Genomic DNA, 11,230 nt, shown 5'->3' on the forward strand with positions numbered 1-11,230 from the left:
TAAGTTTACTGAGGAACAACACCTGAGGTTAATCTCTGGTCTACACACACACACACACACACGCACACACGCGCACACACGCACACATGCACACGCACACACATATATACAAGCATTCACATACCTGTATAAAAATTATTTAAATAAAAAGTACCTCCCAATTTTATTTAAAATAAATCCATGAAAAAGATGTCTGTTTCTAACTACCACTCAACCCCCTCCCCATCTACTTGCTGATTAACTGCAAATAATAAGTAGCAAGATTTGCAGAATGACACCAATTGACATGCCAATGAGGATGGGGGAAATTTCACAAAGAATCAGCTTTTTTCAGGGAAGAGCTCCCTGATAGGTTAGTTAATCCAGTGGTCAGCTCTAAACACATGAACACACAAGCAACACTAAATGGACTCAGTAGGATATGTGTGTGTGTGTATGTGTGTGTGTGTATGTGTGTGTGTGTATGTGTGTGTGTGTATGTGTGTGTGTGTGTGTGTGTGTGTGTGTGTGTGTACCAATACTGATAATTAAAGAAGATGTCACAAAAAGTAGAGTGGGGGCATGGGAATGAGGCAGGAGTTGGAGGGGGAGAGGGAGGGCAGAAATGATGCAAAAATTTAAATTGTATGTAAGCAAAGTAAATAGCGAGAGCTTAACAGGATATAGTGAATCCTAAGTAGTCCTACATTATTTAAAGTGTCTAGATATAGAAACAACTAAGCCACCAAGAAAGTAACAAAGGCCACACTTGACCATTGGGTTTAGCTTTTCCAATTAGATCAGAAATTCTAAGAAGAATCAAAGGTAAAATCAGGTTTTATAGAAAGAACCCATGTTCTTCAGTTTATACCAAATTCTCAATTTATAAAAATCATACCTAATTTTTGTTTGAATACTTGTGGTACCAGTAATGGAGAGGATTGTTACTAATGTACTATATACTGGAATCCTTACACAGTTGCACATGATAGATACTGGAGTTAGTTCTTACACAGATGAGAAGGTTGAGGCATGAAGATGCTAAGTCAATTTCCCAAGGCCATGGAGCTAATAAATGTCAGGCAGGCCAGAGATTTGAACCCCAGCTCTGTGGCCCCAGAACCCATACTCTTCACCATGAAGCTTTTCCACTTTATGAAGCAGTATGATACAACAATTTACTCCTATGATGACTGAGAGGCATTCTAAATTCTCTGCTTAAATATTTATGCGGAATATAAATATGTACCCTGAGAGTTTACAGTGGGCATAGTCTTATGGATTTCTGAGACATAATTCAAGGGGTCTATAAATTTCAAGTCATAAAAGTAGGAGGAGATGCCATTTATCTAGTAGTTTTCATCTCATAGCTTGTATTTTAGGAAAGTTCTAGAAGGACAACTACAAAATTTGTGATAGCAGCGTTTGTACGTGTCTACTTGTTCAGAGGCACTGGGACTGTGAGAGGTCTGGTTATGTACATAATGCTGCTCTTCGTCTAGGTCAAGTGATCTGTTCAGTGTCTGGCAACCAGTTATCAACATGGCCAGGGTAAGAGGCATGTCTCAACTCCCATTTCTGGGCTCTTCTGATGATTTTTCCACCTTAAACCCAGGAACAGATAGAAGTGCTTGTTAATAGAGTGACCGAATTTCAAAGAACCTAGAATCTGACAGTTCTAATACCAGTGGATATTTCTCTCCCAGAAATGGGCTTTAAATATTTTACAGACTTGTTTAGAGCTTTCCCAAAATAGGTCTCTGGAGACTTTGAAATGTTTCATTTGTAGGAGAGAAAAAGAGATAAAAATATAACCTAAAAAGACAGTGACTAGGAAGGCAAAACTAATGATATGGGAGGCGAAATCCTGCCTAGAAGTCTGAAGCTGATAACTTTTCCTGACCCCAGCTGGAAGATTATTTTTTTTTCCCATAGGGAGCACAAAATTGTCGGCTGTGCTTTTTTTCCTTTCTTTGAAGAATCTCTCTTTCCCTTATTAGCTCCGCACAGATCAAGTGACAATAAACCCAACTGGGGATTTAAGTAAAAAAAAAAATCTCCTCCATCGTGTTGTAAAGCCTTCAGCTCTGAACTGGAATTCGGTGAGCAGCCTTGACCCACAGACGCCTGACACACAGCATTACCGTGGTTCGAGGAGCCTGTCACCCACCCGCAGAGCTGGGTGTGGGAAAGCATGCCTGCAACTTAGAGAAGCAGCCCAGAGAGCCAGCTCCAAGATCCTGGGTTCCATCACTGCTATTTATTAATGTAAAAGGAAAAATGACTTAATTGTAAACCAATGACTTCATCCTAATAGCCATGTTCTAATCGTTTCTAAAGAAAGCTGTCTTTTTCTGTTCCTGCCAACTTGCAAATGAAACAGATGACATTGGAACATGATTATATTCATTAGCAATTATTACATGAAAACAGGGAGGACTTGGATTTACCCTTCATTTAACCCAGACAACTAAAACTGCAGTGCGCTCTTTGGCCAAATGTCAGCTGATACTATACCGCCGTGGGAAGAACCTTCAATCTTAGCCTGTGTGCATCTAAGAGCGTTGTTTCTTCAGCCAAACACTGGTTCAGGTTGAAAGAAGGAAAAAAACACAGCAGGAGCAATCATAGGGATCACATTAGAACCTTTGACTATTTCTCCGGTTTGACTCTGAAGTTTCCTATAGGAAAGAATAATACTTGGTACTGGCTTTCTGTCTTCCTGCAACATGCCAATGTTCCAAAAGATGGAACTGATGTGGGTCATGCAGAGGGAACGTAAGGGTTGGTGCGTGAGCACTGGTTACGTGCGGACACCTGTCGTCTGCAGTCTGGCATGCGCATGAGTGCTCATGTGTGGAGGGTGTCTGCTGGATGTCAAGGCATTCCCTTGGCATACTGTCCTGGGCAGAAGAATAAATAAAGGTTGAACTTTTCCAGAAGGAAAAAAGAATAAAGAAGTAACTCGTAGAGAAGGACATTTTTTAATATCATTTGTGTGTGTGTATGTGTGCATGAGTATGTGTGTGAGGTATGTGCATATGTGTATGTGGATATGTGGGTACGTGTGTATATGTGGGGAGTATGTGTGTGAGGGTATGTGTATGTATACCTGTGGATTGTGGGGTGTGTGTGTGTGTGTGTGTGTGTGTGTGTGTGTGTGCGCGCGCGCGCGCGTGCATGCACATGCATGTGGAAGCCAGAGGACAATCTTAGGTTTCTTTGCTCAGATGTCATCTACCTGGTTTTCACTGGCCTAGAACTTGTCAAGTAGACTAGGCTGGCTTGCCAGTAAGCACTAGGGATCCATGTCTCCACCTTCCCAGTGCTGGGTTTACAAGCCACAACACCAGCTTTTTTACATGGGTTGTAGGGATTGAATTCAGGTCCTCATGCTTACACAGGAAGTGCTTTACCAACCAAGGCACCTCACCAGCCCACCCAAAGTTATTAAAATTTTAAAAATTATTTGTTATTATTGTGTGTGCATGTGTGTGTGTGATATGTATTTAGGTATGTGAGCCATGGTTCATGTGGAGGTCAGAGTACAGCTCTGTGGAGTTGGTTGTCCCCTTCCGCTTTTATGTGGGTTTGGGTATCAAACTTAGGTCACCAACCTTGCATTGTAAGCTTTTTCTCGCTGAGCCATCTCATTGGCCCCCTAAAATTATTTTTATGCATGATTTTTGAGGTGATACACATGTGATGCCTTGATATTGATTAGAGCTCCCGTGTTTGCAAATGAAAGCACTAAAATGATAAAAGACAGACATGTGGGTACAGTGATCTGCTTGAGACTGGCAAGTCTGAGAGGAACCCAGCATAGAATTTAAAATGTCAAAAACCCTCTGCCAAGCTCTGACAAAGGAAAGGAGTCTAGATTCTGAGGAGGATGAAATGCTCTGAATCAGCTTCCTTCCATAGTGGTCCAGTGGGGATGAACTGCTTTCAGTTCTATGTCCTGGGTCACGGGAAAACACTGGGCTGGCCCCATTTAGAGCCAGCCTTTGTCACTGTTCTCTCTGCTCAAAATCTAAGGCCCTGTCACAGAGAAAGTGCCTCCTGCCAGAAGGACCACTGGCCACTGGGGTATGTTATCATCTCCTTTAGGAAATGCCAACACACATAGTTATTTAGCCATGCAGAGTTCCTACAGAATAAATCACCTATACTTTAGACCAAGGAAATGTGTTCTTCAGTCAAATATACTTAGAGTCAGTGAGTCTACAGCTTGGTGCAAAGCCTACCGAAATAGGATTCAGTGGTAAAGACAGTCATGGTTTGAAATGCTTGTCCCAATTAAAACTCTCATTGACATTTAATTGTCACTGTACCATTATTAAAAGATGGATCCTTTAAAAAGGGCTTTCATGGGTGTTATCAAAGAATGCTGATATAATAAGGCTATCATGCTGTTATAAAACATGAGTCCACCCCAGTTTGCCTCTCTCTCCTGGCTCTTCTGTCTTCTGACACATAAGGACATAGCCTTCCTCTCTCCTGGAGGGTGCAGTGTGAAAGGTACCATGTTGGAAGAGGAGGATAGCCTTACTGGACACCAAACCTGCTAGCACCTTGACCTGAGGCTCTCCAGCTTTAAGAAGTGTTAACCAGTTTTTTAAAAGCTACCCAATCTGGGGCTGGAGAGATGGCTCAGTAGTTAAGTGTTGGCTGCTCTTGCAGAGGACCTGGGCTGGTTCCTAACACCCACATGGGGATCTTATGCCCTCTTCTGGCCTCCATGGGCGTTGCAAGACTTCCGTTCATGCAGACTAAAAAAACACTCATACACATAAAAGTAAAAAAATTTACCCAATCTATAGTACTCCTTTAGAGCAGTGCAAAGGGGACTAAGACACAAGTATAAGTAATTCTGATGTCCCTACTTGAACCAGCCATCTGGCATGACAAACTCATAGGCCAGTGAAGTGCTTGGTAACTGCAGATTAACAGTTTTGTCTTTGCTTCCATATGACCACAGCATGCTCCATCTTCCTGCAATCTGCCTGCTTAACTTGGTCACAGAATGAAATTTCCCAGAGTGGCTTTTAGAACTATTTTTGAACAGACTCATACTGTTTTTTTTATTAGTCAACTTTCTGTAGTGAGGACAAAGTATCTGTGATAAGTAACACGGAGGAAATATTCATCTTAGCTCATAGTTCCAGAGGTCTCAGTCCATAATTGGCTGGCTCCATTGCTGTGGGCCTTTGATGAAACAGAGCATCATAGCCAGAAGGCATATGGATTAAAGCTGCTCACCTTATGGCTGCTGAGAATCAGAGCGAGATTTAGAGTGAGATTTAGAAAGAGAGAAAAAGAGAACAAGATATACCCTTCAGAGGCCTACTTCCTCCAATCAGGCCCTACCTCTTAATAGTCCATTCAGCTATGAAATCATCAGTGCTAATCCATTGATGGGTTAGTACACTCATGATCCAATTTACCTCTCACTAGTGCCACCAGTTGGGGACCGAGCCTTTAACACATGAGCCTTAAGAAGAATGAGTAATAAGGGCATGGGCCAGATGCATTAAGCAAGTATTTATTGAGAACACTATATATGCTGGGGTACTTTTCTAGTCTTGAAAAATATAATGCCAAACAAAACTCATAGAAATCTCTTCTCTCACAGACTTTGTTGTATGTGTGTATTAGGAATGGGGTGGGTAAGACATAATGACCCAAATAATTGGAAACTTTTTCAATGCTATTTAAAAAAATATTTTATTTATTATTTTTATTGTGTATGTATGATTGTATGTAAGTACACTGTGTGTAAGTGTACTGTGCATGCAGTGGCCGCAGAGGTCAGAAGAAGGGGTCAGATTTCCTGGAACTGGGGTTATGGACGATTGGTAGCCACCATGTGAGTGCTGGAAATTGTTCCTGGGTCCTCTGCAACAGTAGTCAGTACCTTTAACCACTGAACCATCTCTCCAGCCCCTTGTATGATATTTTAGAGGATAGAAGTACTATTGAGTGAAAGTAGGAAAAGGGGAGGGAAGTTCTGAGATGGGAAATAACAAAGTCTCAATAAAGTTGTAAGAGAAAAAGATAACATTTGAGTGAAACCTGGGAGAAAATGTAGCACTCAGCAGACCATCTGGAGAAGAGCATTCCAGGCACAGAGCCAGGCACAACTCTGAGCTAAAGTCACCTTGATGCCCACTGTTAACATGAGCCAGTCTCATGATATGTGATATAAATGGCACCCACTGGAATTGTGTGATGGCAGTGGGAAGTGTGAGCAGCTTCTCGTGAGGCGGGAGCATTCTGGGAACAGCAAGGAGGCCCGGGAGAATAGAGGGAAGTCTGGAAATGGAAGACTGGATATTTCAGGTTGTTTCCAGTGGCTACAGCCAAGGAATTTTCAGACAGTCCCTCTGTTGTCTCTACTCATAAAACACACTCTAGAATGGCTGTGCTGTGTCTGGCCTACTTGGATTTGATAGTAAATTACAAGCTCCATGAGACATAGAAACAAGTGACACGTCTTTATGTGGTGAGTTTTTAACTCCCTAGCTCCCTGATGACCACAGGAATAAAAATTTGTATCAGAACCAACACCCATCATAATGTGAATTGGCTAGATGGTTAGAAAATGTTGAATTTTGGCCCTGAGGATGAGGATGGATATGGAACAATGAAATCCCTAAGAAACTATGGATGTGGATGCTAAGAAGCTAATATGTTATACAACATAGACATCTTAGACTGAATTTGGTATAAAGTCATTTACTATGTATCTAGACACATCATAATTAGAATAATGGATTAGATAATGGAACAAGATAATAACAAGATAGTGTTATTTTAAAGACTGTACAGAAATATCAAGTTACAAGTATTGATTTTGCTCCCTCTGACTGACAGCTGGGTCACTACTAGATGAGCTATCCTTTGGTAACCCTTCATATTGTCTAAGCTGTCCTCATGTGAACTGTGCTAAAAATGCAGACAATACCTTTGTTCAGTCAGCTGACTGGCTATGGATCCTTGGCCATGCATTTCTCTGACAGAGCAAATATGTGTCATTGGTTCAGGGCCTTCTGTGCGTGGATGCCATTACTCAAACTTTGTTCCTATAATTACACCATCAGTACAGAGAGAGGACACAGCGAATCTGTTTGCACCATGAACTGACCCTATCTTTGCCCCCTTGTTTTTCTGTCTTTTAAAGAAACAGAACAATGATTCCAGCATCTTGGTTTGGTTTGTGTGCCTCCTAGTTCCTGCCCTCAGGCATGGCCAAGGATCATTCCTGTTTGCCTCCATTTTCTGACCATACCTTTTCTTCATAAATGCAAAGCCCAAGGTGCTCTAGAGTTTCTTTAACAGTCCTCATGCTTGGCTTTTGTTTTCTGAATCCTGTGATCAGAATGAGTGAACACGATCCTTTACAGACTTTGAAAGAAAGAAGAAATCTTAAAATGTGAAAAGAAGAAATCCAACCTACACTATGGGTTGCACACATCCTTTACATTTTCATTTATTGAGAGTGGCATCTCAAAGCTTGCCTGAAACTATCCACCTGTAAACTTAAAATAGAGGTTTTGGAGATAACATATAACTAGCCAAGTGGGAAAATTGAAGGCCGTTTTGGGATGGGTAGTAGAGTATTCTGCTATCTTCATCTACTATTATTTTCTGCACATAATTGCTAGAAACATGTTTATACTGGTCCCTTTGACTAAGCAGGATGAAATATAAGGAGATGTGGGTCTGATTCATCAGAATATGTGAGTCAACCATAGGGCCACTGGATATGTTATTATAGCCTGGAAATTGCTGAGTTTGTGTACAATTTAGACATATGAAACCAAGCTCAGATACATATTTTAGAAATTATACACATCCTAATCAGTTTTACAGCATTCTGTGGAAAATAATCATGATTTAAAAAAACAAGAGTATTAGTTATCCTTCCATAATTGAGTAGGTCATAAAGGTCAATGATGGGTTATAGTATCAAGAAATACCATTTTGATTAAAGATATTTATTTTTCTGATTTTGTCTTTTCTTCAATGAGTTGATTACATTTGACCCAATTCAAGCATATGATTATATAAGGTCAGCAATCAGGGTCTGCTAATTTTCCAACACACCCCATTACCTCCAAGCTCCTACCTCTGCCAGAATACACCAACTGCTTTAAACACTTTGACTTTGTAGGATTGGATTTAGTTACGCAATTAAAACAGGCACTTATTAGGACACAGGTGGTCCTGGGGTGCAGATCATTTTTTTTTTTTTTATAAGACATCTGAACTAGACACATGGAAGAGGAAGACAGGGATGCGTGTGTGGTCAAGCCTTAGTTAGCAAATTCTTCCAAAGCAGATTCCATCTGGCTTCACTCATCCAGGGTGAACTGTAGAGCATAGTCCAGGGGCTGGAGAATAAGTGCCTTTAGCAGCTCACTTCCCTTTGGTCTAGCTCTAGCCCTACCTTCCTGTTCTCGCTTCCTCGCTTCTGTTAACTCACCACACCCGATAAGCCCAGAGTCAGGTAAGAACTCTGATATAGGTGCCTTGTGCTAACTTTGGTGGGAGAGGCCAAATGTGAGCATTCATTATAAAAGTGCCCCAACCTGCACCCTTCAATCTTACTAAATGCTTGATGCAATTAAAAAATAGCTAGTTTTTTTAGTTAAGTTAGTCTAAAGAGACAGGGACTCAGAGTGCACATTTCAGTAGAATTAATTCTTACTCAACTTGGTTTTATCTTAAAATTAAACTTTGAACATTGCAACTACTAAGTGGTTGTCATTTATAGTATAGAACTTCCTTTGTTTTTGAATTCTATATTCTTTCTAGCTGACTAGATAAGTCGAGAGATGTTTAGAGAATTTTACTGACTGTATAATTCCTTGTTTTATGTAGATACCTCTTTCTTCCCTGTAAGTAGCTAGTATCGTGAAGGTAGGTGCTGATTCTTTTAGGTACTGGGGATAAAATGCAGGTCTAAATGCATCTTAGGCAAGCAATCTATTACTGAACTGCATCCCCAGGCCTCTTTCTACTATTTTATTTATTTATTTTTTAAATTTTTATTATTTTTATTTTATGTGCATGTGTGTTTTGCCTGCATGTATACAAGTGCACCCGTGTCATGCAGTACCTGCCGGAGGTCAGAAGAGGGTGTTGGATCTCCTGGAACTGGAGTTATGGTCTGTTGTTAGCTACCATGAGTGTGCTGGGAATCAAACCTGGGTCCTCTGCAAGAGCAGCCAGTGCTCTTAACTGCTGAACCATCTCTCTAGTCCCCTCCTCTTTTTGAGGCATGGTCTCACTAAGATGCCCAGACTGACATTGAAAGGAGGTGATTCTTTCCTGTTCTGCCCTATATCATCAATGACCTATACATAGAAAATACATATACATTGCATATTTTCAAAGGATGTGGGAGGCTGTTTGGATGGATAGAAAAACAAAATTGGGAAGGAGAAAAGATGGGGACTGGTTGAATGAAGGTTCCACCTGCCAAGTAGTTTTCCCAGTTTAGGAGCAGAGCTTTGGATTAACTGGGATATTGGAGGAACAGAGCCCATTTCTCATTGTCCAATTTTCAGAAAGTCACAGCATCTCTGTCTGACGTTGGAATTTCTTCTACAGCATTCCTAAGGATTAGATCAAGTGGCCCTGGCTTGAATATTTAAGGGATGAGTGGGCCAGAGTGCAAGAAAACCCCATTTATTTATGAGTAAGTTCAGCTGTTATAAAGTTCCCCTTTTATGTTGAACTGAGACTCCCTGCTCAGTCATTGAAACCTCTGGGGTAATGAGGAATTCACTCTCCACATTATGAGGATATTTAAGCCTATGGACTCATTTCTCTTGCTGCTTTTTCTATTTCACCTTACAGATTAAATACCACAAAATTTTGTAATCTTTCTCTTAATGATTTCAGGATCCAATCCACTTCATGAGTATCCTGCTTAAAGTTCCTGCCATAAGCAAAACATGGAAACTCCATGGGCTCAGAATAGGCAACAACAATCATGAAAAAAGAAGAGATATTTCCAATTCTAAAACGCAGTACAAAGCTTCAATAACCAAGGCAGTGTGGTACCGGCATAAGAAAAACACACAGGGGCCGATGAGATGACTCAGCAGATCAAAGACCTTGCCACTATGCTTCGTGACATGAATTCAGTCCTCGGGACCCACACCTTGGAAGGAGAAAACAGACTCCAGTGACCAATAAAAACATTGAACGGGACAGAATTGAGGTCAGAACCAATAAAGCATTAAACACTTACTTGAAGATAGATTTGGCTCAGGGGTTCCAGCTAACCATACAATGACCCAGTTCTGTCCCTCTCTGGAAGGCACCGTTTAGAACCTGTTGACTACATCCAATGTTATGTCCTTTATGGGCCGTTCTCTGAGAATTTCAGTTACTATACATGCCCTTCTATTCAGTTTCTTATTTGTCTTTGTACTGCCCTTGAGACGTCCCACACTGCTGAAACCATAGTTCACACGTACGCATTATAATTACTCACAGATGTGCCTCAGCGCTTATGCTAGGTCATAACATAGCTAAGAGGAGGAATTGTCCGTTCCTTGATATTTTTGCCTTTCAGAATTTTGGGATGCTTAGTAGGTATTAGAAATGATAACTAAATAAAATAATCAATGCTATTAAAATACTATTAAATCTCAATATCGTCAGGGGCTATATATATACATATATCTATATATCTGAAAAGTGTATTCTATATACACAAATTCTGAGATAGATTGAAATGGTTCCTATCAAAAACTTGAACAGAGTAGGTTCCTTCCACCCAGTCTTCAATTATTCATGATAGAGTTTTGCAGGAGCATCACAACGATATGTCTCGAGTCCAGTGGATGAATCATTGCATCATTTTCAAACCAGCCCCCACTAGCTTGAAACCTAGTGTTTCCTGCAGTGCATGTTTTCTGTTTTGTTTCTGCTGATGTTTGGGTAAGTTCTGTGCCTTCTTATGTGTCATGATGGTTTTTACAGGTGCTAGGTGGGGTCTTTCCTAGGCTGTACAGAAGCAGAACACAACCAAACTTCTTCTGTTTGCTCCAAGTCACAGCACTTCTTTAATGAGAGGGTGGGCAATAACTACCGTGTAATTCTCCTGTGTTTACATTTTTCATTTGAGATATAAAAAAAACCCATATAATTCCCATTCATACTGTGATGGAAGAAGGAGTCCAGTATCTTACATATAAACCTCAACATTTGCCCAAGTATTTCCTGAGTGCCT

General features: G+C 40.7%; 1 long non-coding RNA gene across 1 annotated transcript in view; it reads left to right on the forward strand.

The window, feature by feature from the left end:
* LOC115070993 overlaps nucleotides 1-10,602 on the forward strand; it is a 24,489-nt gene extending 13,887 nt beyond the window's left edge. The window contains exon 3 of the long non-coding RNA XR_003850095.1: nucleotides 9,892-10,602. This is a non-coding gene — a long non-coding RNA (uncharacterized LOC115070993). The remainder of the gene's footprint in view (nucleotides 1-9,891) is intronic.
* The last annotated feature ends 628 nt before the right edge of the window (nucleotides 10,603-11,230 follow it).

This window comes from Nannospalax galili, unplaced genomic scaffold (genome assembly GCF_000622305.1).
Source record: "Nannospalax galili isolate Female #2095 unplaced genomic scaffold, S.galili_v1.0 scaffold377, whole genome shotgun sequence".
Lineage (NCBI taxonomy): Eukaryota > Metazoa > Chordata > Mammalia > Rodentia > Spalacidae > Nannospalax > Nannospalax galili.